Source organism: Anolis carolinensis, chromosome 4 (genome assembly GCF_035594765.1).
Source record: "Anolis carolinensis isolate JA03-04 chromosome 4, rAnoCar3.1.pri, whole genome shotgun sequence".
NCBI lineage: Eukaryota > Metazoa > Chordata > Lepidosauria > Squamata > Dactyloidae > Anolis > Anolis carolinensis.
In genome coordinates this window covers 40898662-40913345 of record NC_085844.1, presented here as the reverse complement: position 1 = coordinate 40913345, position 14684 = coordinate 40898662, and the positions used below count along the sequence as shown (strand labels likewise).

General features: G+C 43.0%; 1 protein-coding gene across 8 annotated transcripts in view; it reads right to left on the bottom strand.

Moving 5' to 3' along the window:
• The window catches only part of ncoa2 (nuclear receptor coactivator 2), a 162810-nt gene that overhangs the window by 55545 nt on the left and 92581 nt on the right, over positions 1-14684 (bottom strand). The gene's annotated exons all lie outside the window — the stretch shown is intronic.

Below are 14684 nucleotides of genomic sequence, written 5' to 3'. Positions count from 1 at the left end.
CTTGGGCCAAATGCTATATTAAATATTAGATAATAAAACCTTTTGAGAAAAACTGTGTAACAAGAAGAGCCACGAGCATCCCTTTTATTCTAGATCTGGGGTGGAATATCCCAGGAGTAATCTACTTTTACTCACTTCCAAGGCCAAGAGAGCCAAAATTTGAGCAGACATAGGAAAAGGTAGTTTACTTTTTTCTTCTAGATAGGTCTATGCATTTGGAAATTCAATCTTTCTGACAATATGAACAGTTTTATATATATAAAAAACATTCTACTAGTTGTAATTATACAACTGTTAGTTGTTGTTGGCAATGAAGTGATACAGCTATCATTACAACAACATCATTATTCAACAACAAAATGTTTAAAAATGTCCCTAAACAGTTAGATAAAACAGCTATCAAATGAAATTCTTTTATTCAAACGGCATATGGGACACTAACTGCTACTACATAAAAAGTAATTCTCAACCATCTCTTCGAAGGTTTATCCCAAATTAACCCTACACATGTAAAAGTCTACAATGAATCAGGCAAGCCATTTTCCTCCATCTCCAAAACATTTTTATAATGATAATAATAAAGTATAGGGCGTAGCAGGTTAAACCACTTAGCTGCTGAACTTGCTGACCAAAAGATCAGCAGTTCAAATCCAGAGAGCAGGGTGAGCTCCCACAGTTAGCCTCAGCTTCTGCCAACCTAGAAGTTCGAAAACATGCAAATGTTTGTAGATCAATAGGTACAGCTCAAGCAGGAAGGTAATGGCACTCCATGCAGTCATGCCAGCCACATGACCTTGGAGGCATCTATGGACAACCCTGCCTCCTCATCTTAGAAATGGAGAGGAGCACCACCTTCCAGAGTCAGACACAACTAGACTTCAAGTTAGTGGAAAACTTCAAATTTACCATTATAGGAGTAGACCAATAAAATAATTACTGCCACCATGTAAAAAAAGTGAATATTAAAAAATGTTGATCAGAAAAACTTAATTCAGCAATACTTCTATGAGATAAGACATCCTTTCCATCCTGACCCAGAAGTATTACATCTATTTTAGCAATTCTCTTTTTCTGTATTGAAATTGGAAAAAAGCACCTCTTTGCATATACACACACCACATGAGTAAATTCCCAGGATGCAGTTACTGTCACTGAGAACCATTTCGCTTCTACCAAATGTTGAGTAAAAAGGAAGAACTAGAAAACTCTTTCCACACTATCTTTCCTGTCATTACTAAGAAATACTTCCTGTTTTTGCTGCGACACATACCATTATTTACATAATTTAAAAGAACAGTAGAAGTGACGCTTAAAACTGCATATGCAATACAAGCAGTGATAATCTGTCAGATAAACTCAATGTTTATAAATAAATGTACACATTTTAAAAAATCAAAATGGAAGGATAGATATGACTGAATGCACCCAGAAAAAGTAGAAGAGATAAATGTTAGAAATCATAAAATGTATTCAAAGTTTGTAGTAAACGTCAACTAGAAGAGACCAATGATAGAAATTGTACACTTCACTCTTGTAGTAAATGTCAACGGCTCACTTGTGCTTCCAGTTGTCAGACTTGTCCAAATTTACATTTAGAGCTGATATGATCACAAAAAACTCTACCAGTACATTTGACTCTAAATAAGATAATAGTTTCATATTTAATCTACATGTAATGAACAGTGGCTCTTGGACATTTAAGGGCATTACCAAAGGGCTGAAAAGATGCAGTCAGATCCAAGGCCAATATTTTTTTTCAATAGATTTATCTGAATTTTCAGTGGCTAGGTTAAATTCACTGGCTTTTCATCTAAGGAACCACCCTATCTAATCAGGTCAACAAAGATGCAATGAGATGCGGTGGTGCAATGGGTTAAACCCTTGTACCAGCTGGGCTGTTGACCTGAAGGTTGTCAGTTCAAACTCACGAGACGGGGTGAGCTCCCGTCTGTCAGCTCTAGCTTGCGGAGACATGAGAGAAGCCTCCCAGCAATACATCTGGGCGTCCCCTGGGCAACGTCTCTGTCGACAGCCAATTCTCTCACACTAGAAGCAACTTGCAGTATGTTCTCAAGTCGCTTCTGACACGATTTAAAAAAACAAAACAAAGATGCATGTCTATAGGCAAGACTAATAAGGTTTAATTCCATAGAGAATTGAGATATATACTTGGTTTACTGGGTTATACAGATTTTTTTTCCGTGTCAGGAGCAACTTGAGAAATTGCAAGTCGCTTCTGGTGTGAGAGAATTGTCTGTCTGCAAAGATGTTGTCCAGGAGATGCCCAGATGTTTTGATGTTTTGACCATCCTTGTGGAAGGCTTCTGTCATGTCCCCGTATGGAGCTGAAGCTGATAGAGGGAGCTTATCCGTGCTCTCCCTGGGTTGGATTTGAACCGGGCAACCTTCAGGTTAACAACCCAACCTTCAAGGCAGCAGTCCAGCCAGCACACGGGTTTAACTCACAGCACCTCTGGGGGCTCCTATACAGATGTAATCCATCTACAATACAGGAAGATAAATAAAGGAAACAAGAAAAAAGTTGTTTGGAGAAATAACATGAAACTCTCTCTTTAAAAAGTATAAAAGACATCGAGGTGAAATCTTGTTCTTTTCATCTATAGTATCTTGCATGTGGTGAGGTTCAGACAAAGCGTGACTCCACCTATCCAGAAGTATATTTTACAGGTGGAATGGCTTCATCTTTAACAATATCCTATCATTTTTTTTACTTTTACTGTGAAAAGTTTCTTATAACAGTCCTTGCCTTGTCAGTGAATCACTCTTGATCATTTTACTCTAATGGACAAAAGATTGCATAGTTCAACATTAAGGAAGAACAAAAGTATACTGGTCAATAGTAAGGGAGGAGGGGTCTAAACCCCCCACCCTGAAAAACTAGTGCTCAGCTGCACCACTTAAAAGGAAGAGTCAGATCACAAGAAATTATAAATAGAAGGAACAGGGCATAACAAAGGGAAACTAAGAAGCCAAGTTCATCTCTTATTTTTCAGTTCACATTAATACCATTTCGGCCTTACCATGTTTGCAATTAACCCTTAAATGTTTGTGTTTTTTTCTCCTTCTAACATTTTTAGTGAATGGGAAAATTGTGGTTTCGAATAGTCTTTATACTGGAGATATACACTTCTCATCTTCACATCACTTGCAACATCCTACTTGATGAAGGCATGATTTTATATTTTAAAAATAACTGTATTTTAATGTGATTATTGTTTGTGAAATAAATATTTCATCATGGTTAAACTTATCATTAAAAATGTAGTAGCCACTGGAAAAACGGCCCTTTTTCCAGTCATGTGCCAACAGCCAACATGATAAGAAGTTACTCTCTGTAAGCAGAAGGAAACAGAAAGTAGTGTAGTTCCTCTTTTGTTAGCATAAGTCCATGGTATGGAAGCAGCCACTGAGAAGATCTTATTTGATATGCTAACAAATGGGTGCTACACTGAGGGTGGCAAAACCAGAAGAAGGATCTACAGCCTGGGTAGGCTTACATGAGTTTTAAACAACTTGGACCCAAGCCATACATGACTTTATAGATCATAATCAGCAATGTGAATTAGTGTAGATGGTGAAGATGTACTAATAAGAGTCATATGCATATTGTTCTTGGCCTGGGACAATCACGTGGATCCACATTTTGGATCATCTGACATATTCAAACACTTCCCGTATATACCGGTATATAGAATTCAAAAGGGATGGAGCCAAAACATATGTTAACATCAGTGGATGCAGCTGATGCCCTAGGTTTGATTGTGTAAATACATTAATGATTGGCCAAAAGACTTAATCCAGAAGTATATGCACAAACTGCAAAACTTTTCAAGGTACGGAACAAACCAAGGTACAGAACAAAGCACATTGACAGAGTTGCCTAGCAAAAAGTTTCCAGACAGCAGCTACATTAGTTAGCCTGCAAAAACAACAGAGACTTGAGGCACCTTGAAGACGAATAAGTTTTATTCTTTCATGGACTCTAGCCATTCATCAAATGTTTCTAATGGAGGAGGCTGGAATCCATGGAAGTTCAAGCCAAGTAAAACTTGTAATATTAGCAAGGAATTATTACTTCTTATTCTACAATTGTACAGAAAGAACTCATGATTTTTAAAACCAGTCACAAGGTCCTAATGTATTCTCAAATCAGGCCTGGAATATAGAGGATGCATGGTTGATGCTGAAAATAATAGCCTTAATCTCCTCCTTTTGCTTCTAGAAAAGAAAGTAAAAGAAAATATAGCACATAATTTTTTCCGATGTGATTTCTTTTTCTCTGTAAGCAAAAGCCAAACAACCATGTCTGTCTGTCATAGCACAAGAATACGATTTTAAATGTTTTCTTTTACTACACATTACCATTAAAAAAGAAGGAGCTATAGCCAGAAAGTCATTGTATCTCTAATTCTGCCTTCAACTGCTCTGTTTTACATCCAACAATGGAAAAAAAGTTAATATCTGCTGAGTAGATAAAACAAAAATAAACACTCTAAATAATATGCTAAAGTCAACAAAGTATTTTTAAAACATTCTTAAAATGTCACATGGTTCAGAAAATTGTGTAAAAAATAAGACATCCACCAAATGCCCCTCTTCTGGATAAGATACCTGTGTAAATTGCACACAATTCTTTTCTATCATCTGTTTTAACAGAAAACGTATGCAAGTTCAGATGTATTGTCCATTTCAACATATAATTCTGCCAGTTCAATCACAATATCCAATAACAAAGTTACTAGCATTTCCCCTTCATATCCCAGGATGATTACTTAACATTTTATAAAGAACAGTCTATGACTTTCCTAAAACTTTACTGTTATTACAACATCTGTAACTACTCAAAACTTCTACTCCACACAATCATCACTATTCATAGAATGAAAATAAAGATTCATTGCTAGCAGCTTGTGTCTACAGATGCATTTTTAAGTACACACAGCCTACTGTTCTCCAGACTGAAAGTTAAAAAGTTTAATACTGAAGTCAAAGTACAGATTTAGCAAACAGGTAGCTCTCATTTGGATCGTACAGTCACATTGACACAATTTTTATGTACGCATGTTAATACATAACGTAATGCCTAAGTATACATTTGTCATAATTTTAAAGTATCAAATCTAAATGTGTTAACTTTATTACTTAATCCAACCATGCAAAGAATCTATGTGTATGGGGGAGCAGGGCAGTCAGATGACTTGCAAAATATATCTCAGGACTACTGTCTCAGAAATGGGACTTGGCCAAAGAATACAGAACATGCTAAAACTGAGCTAGTCATGAACCAGACTTTGCTTCGGTTTTCCATGGATTAGTACTGTCTTCTGTCAAGTTATGCCACATATGGTGATACCATGGAAATTTCAGTTAGTTCAGAACACATTGCAATATTACTATCTAGGCTGAGGAGCACAAACATGCCACATTTATACCTTTGCCAAATTCAATGGACTGCTGGGTCCAACTCAAGTGTTGCGTTGGACTTATAAAATAATGTATTCTACAGCTTGGGACAGCTTAGACTAGTGGTTCTCACCCTGTGGGTCCCCTAGCCTTCAACTCCCAGAAATCCTAACAACTAGTAAAATGGATGGGATTTCTGGGAGTTGTAAGACCCAAACACCTGGGGACCCACAGGTTGAGAACCACAGACGTAAACAGGTATGCCTCACCATACTCATAGAAGTGAAGGTTGCAGCCCTAGACTAGAGACAACTCAATGGAACTAGAGTGCCCACCATGAGATAGTCTGGGTGTAATTACCCATATTTACTCGAGTATAATGCACCGTCTAACGTAATACACATTATTACAAGAAAGTGCATATTACAAGAAATGGATTTGTCATTAAATGTAATGTGCCCACAGTGCAGGCATAGCATGTCAGGGAGGCATGCAGCATTTGGGAAGCCAATGCCCCTCTTTTTAATGCTTGCAATTAAAATCAGGCTTGCCTCAAACCAAAGGCTAACATGGCTCCTATCCTATGTCATTTCACTGTTTATTTTTTCTCTAAATTTAGATTCCTTTTATGACATAGGTTTAAAAGATTTTAAATAAACCCTTCTATTATTTGTATTTTCTTTTTTAGAAAATCTTTGTTAGAGATCAGAGAATATGGCTACAGAGTAAAATATAAACATTTTAAGGGGGAAATGGAGCCCCTGGTGGCACAGTGGGTTAAGCCCTTGTGCCAGCAGGACCACTGACCAAAAGGTTGGTGGTTCGAATCCGGGAAGTGGGGCGAGCTCCCATTTGTCAGCTTCAGCTTCCCATGCAGGGACATGAGAGAAAGCCTCCTACAGGATGATAAAACATGAAACATCCAGCTGTCCCTCAGCAATGTCCTTGTAGACGGCTAATTCTCTCACATCAGAAGCTACTTACAGTTTCTCAAGTTGCTCCTGACACAAAAAAAGGGGAAAACCCATAAAATTTGTCAAAGTTTACAACATGTAAAATTTAGACTTATTTACTTCTGCTGGATAATCCATTTCTAGGGTGGCAGTCTACTTCATTCGTTCCGATGTGGTTTCAGCTTCAAGAAGATGTAAAATTTTCAAATAGAGAAGCAACATATAACAGCATTGGTCATGGGTATTTTTTAAAAAGAAATTCAATGCCCCTTATTCTTCTTTTCACTTCGTTTCTGTCGTTTTCTTTCCAAAAGATCTTTGTGGTGTGACCCATTACTGGTAAAGTCATGACCTATCAGTTGGAAATTCCTCTTGTAGAACATAAAAACATTTAGCAGTTTGATGCAAGGTAGTATACTTCCATAATGCTTTTCATAGAAACCCCCCCCCCTTCAAAATAATGTATTAGAAAAGTGAACATGCCTTCCTTTGTCAAACTAAAAAGCAATAATGCTCATGAATTTTTGAGCAAATACAGAAATGCCACTGGGAAGGAGAAGTAATAAGCACATTAGGCTGCAAATGGGCAGCAGGAGCTCTTTATCACATCTTGTCACTATCAGATATATGGCTAAGATTCATGATTTGGATTACTGACACTTAAAAGCCCATCTCTTCCTTTACGTTGAAAGAATTCATTTCACATGCCAAGAACTTCAGTTCTGGCAAATCTAAGCATAATTTTGCCGTTTTAAGCTATAACTACAACTAGGGAGGGGAAATTAGCTAGTCTGACATCAACAGCACAAAATGGCTTCTAGTTTCTGTATTCCTATACACTAAGGTTCTTAATATAGCTATTCACTGAGCTGCTTACATATTAGACTACGTCAGCCACCTCCAATAAGCCTGTCTAATAAGCCCTAAAATAGCAAGAGAAGGTTTCAGCACTATAACAGAGAAAAATGCATTCTCTGAATAATGTGTAAGAGTTGTGATTTTGTTTCCACCAATTCTGACTCACTAGGCCACATGTCTTCATACACAACTTTTTTCTACTGCTGACAAGGCAATCATTTCAGTAACTTCATTATTTACAGTGACAATGAAACTACATCAGAACTACAGAAAGGTTTCTGCTGAGACTCAAGAAGCACCACAAAGATTAGTTTGAATAGAAATTTCATTCAAATCGTATTACACATATTTTCAATATACTGTACTCATACATAAAGCATTAAGACTGCAATAATAAATTATCTTCCCTTTAATTTCTAACTGGGGTAGGAAGAAAGAATTTAAATGCTCATGACTTGATGTGTTACAAGTTACTTAATATAGCTTTTACTGCACAGCAGACCATGAAAGTGAGACTAAATGCAATATGCTGCAAAATTATAATTATAATTACCTTGTTAATGACCATCAACTTCAAATATCATTTACTACTTAAGTACTTTTCAGACCACTTACTAGAATATCCTATTCTGTCAGTTTACATGCAACATAACTCAAGTCTTCCTTCCTACTTTATACCCCAGATGAGGCATGAAAATATAGAACAGCCAAAGGAAGGATAAATTAATTATGTAATGGAAATAGTAAATCTGACTATATAAAATGCTACATGCAAGAAACAGAACATCAAATTGTGAAAAGTACACTCTGGAAATTCAATATAAAAACTAAATTGTTTTAATTTATAATTTATGATATTTCATTAAAAAGTCTTCTGTGTCTCTTAAATATGACATCTTGAATGTATTTTGTAGGCAAACAAAATGGACTTATTCTTTCCTACTAACTGCATAGCAAATTTGGCCACATAAGTGGTAAGAAGAGGCCACTAGGCTATGTTGTCCAGGCCAATATAAGTTGGGTATTCCTTATCCGAAATATGTTTTTGGAATTTTCAGATTTTGGAATATCGGTACTTGTATATATGTAGATAATGTGATCCAAATCTAAATACAAAATTTATTTATGTTTCATTTGTACCTTATAAGGATAGCCTGTTGGTCCTCTGTATTGATGCATTTAGCATCCAAGGATTCAACTTTTTAGATTTTTTTAAAATCAAAAAAGTAAAATTTCAGTTGCAATGTTATATTAGGGATACCATCTTATTATAGCACTGAATGTGATCTGACTTGAGCATCCACAGATTTTGGTATCTATTGGGGGTTCTAACTCCAGTGTCTTCCAAGGGCCTGATATTTTTAATAATTTTTTACATGCAACAAATTTTAGGTACATAAAACCATCAGAAAGCAAAGGTGTCACTACCTCAGCCACCTATGTTGCTGATTTGATCGCATTTGGAATTCCAGAAAAGGGAGGCTAAACCTGTGTATTGCACAGGAATATCTTCTTCTGTGACACATTTATAGACCAATACAATGGACGGTGACTAGATCTTTCACCTTTGAGCGTTATCGATGTCATCATGGTGTAGTAGAGTTTGTGTGTTGAACTATGACTCAGGAGACCATAAATAAAGTCATAGTTCATCCATAGAAACCCACTTTTTTCTCATGTCAGGAGCAACTTGAGAAACTACAAGTTGCTTCTGGTGAAAGAATTGGTTGTCTGTAAGGATGTTGCCTGGGGATGCCTGGATGTTTCATGTTTTTCCATCCTGTGGTTGGCTTCTCTCACGTCCCCGCAAGGGGAGCTAGAGCTCAAAGACAGGAGCTCACCCCGCTCCCCAGATTTGAACAGCCGACCTTTCTGTCAGCAGTCCTGTCAGCACAAGGGTTTAACCCACTGCGCCACCGGGGGTTCCTATAGGAACCTTGCGTCACACTATCCCGGCCTCAGAGGGAAAGATCCTCCCCACCAAAGAAATCTTGCCAAGAAACTCTGTGATACAATTGCCATAAATCAGAAATTACTTAAAGGCACACAACCCCAAGAAAATACATAATATGCACACCTGAAACAGACCTGAGTTAGCACAGAATGAAAACCATATTGCATGATCTACAAAGAGGAACTTATAGGATTCGAATGTCAGGAAATACTACTTAAATTCTACAACAACACACCAATGAAATGATATAGTTGCTTACCTGTAACTGTGTTTCTTCGAGTGGTGTTCTGTGGAATTCGCACATATGGGATTTTCCCTGCGCCTGCGCAGTGTTCCGGAACCTTCTAGAATCTCTAAATGAAACATTTTGGCGGCAAGCCCCGCCCACTCTCCCCAATAGAGTATCTATATAGCCCGGTGGGCGGGGCTGGCCCCAGTTCCCAGCCGCGAAGAAGCAGCTGAGCACTGTGGCATGAGTACCGCGGGGAGGATGGGCGGGTTGTGCGAATTCCACAGAACACCACTCGAAGAAACACAGTTACAGGTAAGCAACTATATCTTCTTCTTCGTGGTGCTTCTGTGGAAATCGCACATATGGGAGACTGACAAGCTACTCACCAATGGCGGTGGGTCATGCCACGCATGAGAAGAGGATGGCCCTTCCGAACGCTGCGTCTCTCTTCGCCAGGATGTCCAGCTTGTAGTGCGTGGCGAAAGTGGATGAAGAAGACCATGTTGCCGCCTTGCAAATATCCTCCAACGGAACTCCTTTAAGAAAAGCCTGAGACGTAGCCAACGCCCTCGTGGAATGGGCGACTATCCGCTGTGGAGGATCTTGGCCTGCTAGTTTATACGCTAATCGGATCAGCGACACTATCCAGGATGCCAAGCGCTGAGAGGAGACTGGGGTCCCCAGAGCATCCGCTCGGTATTTTAAAAATAACCTGGTTGACTTCCTGTGGCCCGAAGTTCTTTGGGTATAAAATGCTAAGGCCCTCCTCACATCCAAGGAATGCAATGCCACCTCCAGGGGCGATGAGGGGTTCTGGAAGATTGCTGGCAGAGTTAGATCCTGGCTCATGTGGAATCTAGAAACCACTTTGGGTAAGAAAGTGACGTCAGTTCTCAGGACCACTTTATCCTTATGAAATCTCAAGTAAGGCGGGTCCGCCCTGAGGGCGCAAAGTTCAGACACCCTTCTTGCTGATGTGACCGCCACTAAGAAAGCCGTTTTCCAGGAGAGGTGCGAAATATCACACGAGGCCATGGGTTCAAATGGGGGTTTGGACAACTGAGATAGTACCAACTCCAGGCTCCACGCCGGTGCGGGTGGGGTCACCGGGGGGTGCAAGTTTTTGAAACCTTTAAAGAAGAGCTTGACTAAGGGATCCTGAAAGCACGACTGACCGTCGAATCCCCTCCGATACCAGGAGATGGCCGCCAGGTAGCATTTCAAGGAGGCAAGCGAGAGGCCCAAGGTGGATAGGTGTAATAAGAAGTCTAGGAGGTCCGACGTTGGGGCCGAGACGGGGTCTAGGCCTCTTGCCTCTGCAAACTTACAAAACCTAGACCACTTGTATCTGTACGATTGCTTCGTGGAAGACTTTTGGGCTGCCCGAAGAATGGCCTTCACCGGGGAGGAGAGTCCTTGTTGGGTTCGATCCTCCAAGCTGTAAGTCGTAGAGTTGCCAATTCTGGGTGGCGGACTCTGCCCTGATGAAGCGTGAGCAGGTCTGGAGAGTTGTCGAACCTGATGAAGCTGCCCTTGGCTGCCCTCCATAGTGGCGCAAACCACGGTTGGCGAGGCCACCACGGAGTCACTAGGATGCAGTTGGAGTCGTCGCGTAGAATCTTCGTGACCACCCTGCCGATCAGAGGAAGGGGTGGGAATGCGTATAGCAGATCTCCTGTCCAAACAAAACGAAACGCATCTCCTAGGCACCCTGGGGTCGCATTCGGGCGAAGACGGGCACAGAAGTTGGGGCAGTGAGTGTTTTCCGGCGACACAAACAGGTCTATTGCCGGCCACCCCCAACGGCGTGCCAGGAGTCAAAACTCCTTGTTGTTTAGCTGCCATTCATGGTTGGAGGTGGTCGTTCGGCTTAGGGCATCCGCTAAGGCGTTGTCTTTGCCTGGAAGGTGGACGGCTTGGAGGTTTATCCGTCGATCCACACACCAGTCCCAGATTCTCATGGAAGTTTGCAACAGGAGCCTGGAATGTGTCCCGCCCTGCTTGTTCAGATAGAACTTCACTGTAGTGTTGTCTGTTACCAATCTGACAGTGTTGCCCCGGAGCAGGCGATCGAATGCATGCGGAGCTCTCTCCACTGCCAGTAGTTCCAACAGGTTGATGTGCAAGGTGCGGTGTTGAGCTGACCAACGACCGTTTATTGTCATGCCGTTGAGATGGGCCCCCCATCCGTCTTGAGAGGCGTCTGTCGTCAATTCGAGTGATGGTGTCGGGGGGTGGAATGGGAGGCCCTTTAGTAGGTTGTGACGCTTCAGCCACCACTCCAGGGATTCCAGGACGCTGGCTGGTGGTCTCAGAAGTGTCCGTTGGCTGTCGAACAACGGGTTGAAAACTTTTAGAAACCAGAATTGGAGTGGTCTCATCCTCAGTCTGGCCAGGTCTACTAGAGATGTTGTTGAGGCCATATGGCCTAAGATAGACTGGACGTGCCACGCCGACGCCTGTCCAGACATACGGAGCTGTGAAATAGAAGCACGGATGGAACGGAACCGTTCCTCTGGTAAGTAAGCCCTTTCGGCGATAGAGTCCATAAGAGCTCCTATGAACTGGATCGTTTGTGACGGATGTAAATGGGACTTTTCCTCGTTGATGATCAAGCCAAGTCCCTGCAAGAAAGACAAGGTGAAGGACACATCAAATTCAAGTTGGGGTCTTGAGTCAGAGACTAGCAACCAGTCGTCGATGTACGGGAAGATCGTAATGCCCCTCTGCCTCAGGGCGGCTGCGACGACTGACATGCATTTGGTAAAAACCCGTGGCGCTGTGGCTAAACCAAATGGGAGAACGTTAAAGGAGTAAATCACATCCCCAATAAGGAAACTCAAGAACCTGCGATGGGAGCGCCTCACCGATATATGGAAGTAGGCGTCACGAAGGTCTACCGTTGCAAACCATGCTCCCTTGCGGAGGAAGGGGAGAATGGTGGCGAGGGTGACCATTCTAAACCTCCGAGCTTTGATGTGTTTGTTAACTGCTCTCAGGTCTAAGATGGGGCGTAGGCCTCCACCTTTCTTCTTTATAAGAAAATATCTTGAGAAAAAACACTTGTGAGCCCTCTCAAGCGAAAACTTGGAAATTGCTCCTTTCTCAAACAGCGTAGTTACCTCATCTCGGAGGCACTGTGAGGGTCTGGTAGGACGGAGGGTACCAGTGCGGGGTAGGGACTCAAATTCAATCGCATAACCTCTCTCAATAATATTGAGGACCCATGCATCCGACGTTATCTGTCTCCACGCACCTATAAACGGGCCCAGTCTATTTAGGAACGTGGGGTGCCCTTTCTGCTTTCCAACATGTCGAGGCAATAACATTTGCCCGTAACTAGAAACAGAACCACATAAACTTGGAGAACTTAAACTTGAACTGGATGGCAACCGGGAGTGGGTTCTAGGCTGTGAGCTAGAACCGGCGCCTCTGCTTCTCACCCTGCTTTCCTGCACTTCGGTGCTGAGATTTGAAGGGAAAAGAAGGACGTCTGGATCCCGATGGACGAAAGGAAGGCCTCTGCCGCCCTCTAAACGCTGGAGATGAGGATCTTCTACTTCGATAATACTGTCCCCATCGACGTCTTTGATAGTAGTAGGTCTGCTGAACACCGCACTTGTGAGCTGCCTGTGTCACCTCGTGTGTGTCTTTAATTTGGGCATCTGTGTCCGGGTTAAAAATACCTGCCTCATCTAGAGGAAGGTCCTCGATGACAGACTTAGCCGATGGGGATAGGTTTGCGGCCCGGAGCCAGGCATGCCGTCGTAGGGATATGGCCCCAGCTAGGAGTTTGCCTGAGGCATCAGCCACATTTTTAGCCAGCTCCTTCTGTACTTCCGACAAAAGACACGCCTCTTGCTGGAACGCCTTTGCCAGCGCCTGGTCCTGCATTGGGAGTAGATCAATGTATGGAGCCATCTTCTCCCACAGGTAGGATTGATAAGCACCTGTATAGGCTGTGAAGTGTGCCATCCGAGCGAATAGGCATGCTGATGAATAAAACTTTTTGCCCATACTTTCTAGCTTTTTTCCTTCTTTATCGGTTGGAGTTGGTTGAGACCTCTGCACTGCCTTAGGTTGGGTAGCGTCTACTACCTTAGAATTCAGTCTGGGTTGCTTTGCCAGCCACTGGGCCCCTGAAAGCTCAATCTTGTATAAAAACTCCGCCCTCCTGGGGGTTGCAGGAAGGGAGGCTGGGGAGACTCCTTCATTCTTTACCAGTTCTATGAGATATGGCAGTGACGGCAGGGATGTAGTTAGAGGCCCATGCTGCTTGGAAGAGGGGTAAACAGGATCCTCAACAACTTTAACAGGCTTTGGAGCCGGCAGATTGAGGGCCCGCGAGAGTCTAACTAGAAGCGCTGAGAAAGTCTTAAAATCTTCCCCAGACCCAGGGTCAGTAACATCATGGGGGTCTAAAACTACTGCCTGGGCTTCCAGTGACTTATCTTCAACTCCACTAGGGGCTTCTTCCTGCTGCGGAGGGACAGGCGTCCTAGGAAGGGAAGCTCCGGAGGTGGATGCCATTTCAGCCTGCGTTTCAGTCCCTGGGCGCATGCGCACCATAGGCATCGCTGGGGCGTGGCGTTGGCTGGCCTCCTCCAATGGCGCTGGCTTTGTGGGGGCGTGGCCATGGCGGCTGTCCTCCAATGGCGCTGTCGGGCCCGACGCCATGGAGGCGTGGCTTCGCGCCGGTGCCGAGGCAATGGCAAACTGCCTATAGGGCTCCCAAGGGTCGAATCCAGGAGGAAAAAATGGGTATGGAGGCAGCCCCTGTCCATAAAAAGGGTATGGAAGACAAGGGGCTGAGGAGCTGGCCCTGCCATACCGGTAAGTAGAGCCCTCACGAGGTGGGGATGAGGAGTCAGCAGAGCTGGCTGAGGCAGCTCCTCGCCGGCGGCGGGTTGATCGACCCCGTCTGGGGCGCTTAGGAGAGGGAGGGGGGCTGCTCGAGCTGGAGCTGGAGCTAGACCTTCTGCCCCTTCTTTCTCGGTTCCGCGCCTCCTGCAGTACGCTCGGTGGTGACGGCACCGGCTGGGCAGGGATAATTCCTGATAAGGAAAGCGCTTGCGAGGCCTGAGGCTCGATCGGAGTCAAGGGAGGGGGGTTGTCCAATCTTGGAGAGAGGCTTGCCCTCGGTTGGCACTGAGGCAGCGGCTTGGCCCGTGGGGCCTTATTGAGATGTTTTGTTTTCTTGGTTTTCTTTTTGCCTTCCTTCAGGCCCTTAGATGGCTGTGCCACAGTGGTGGGTACTGGCTCT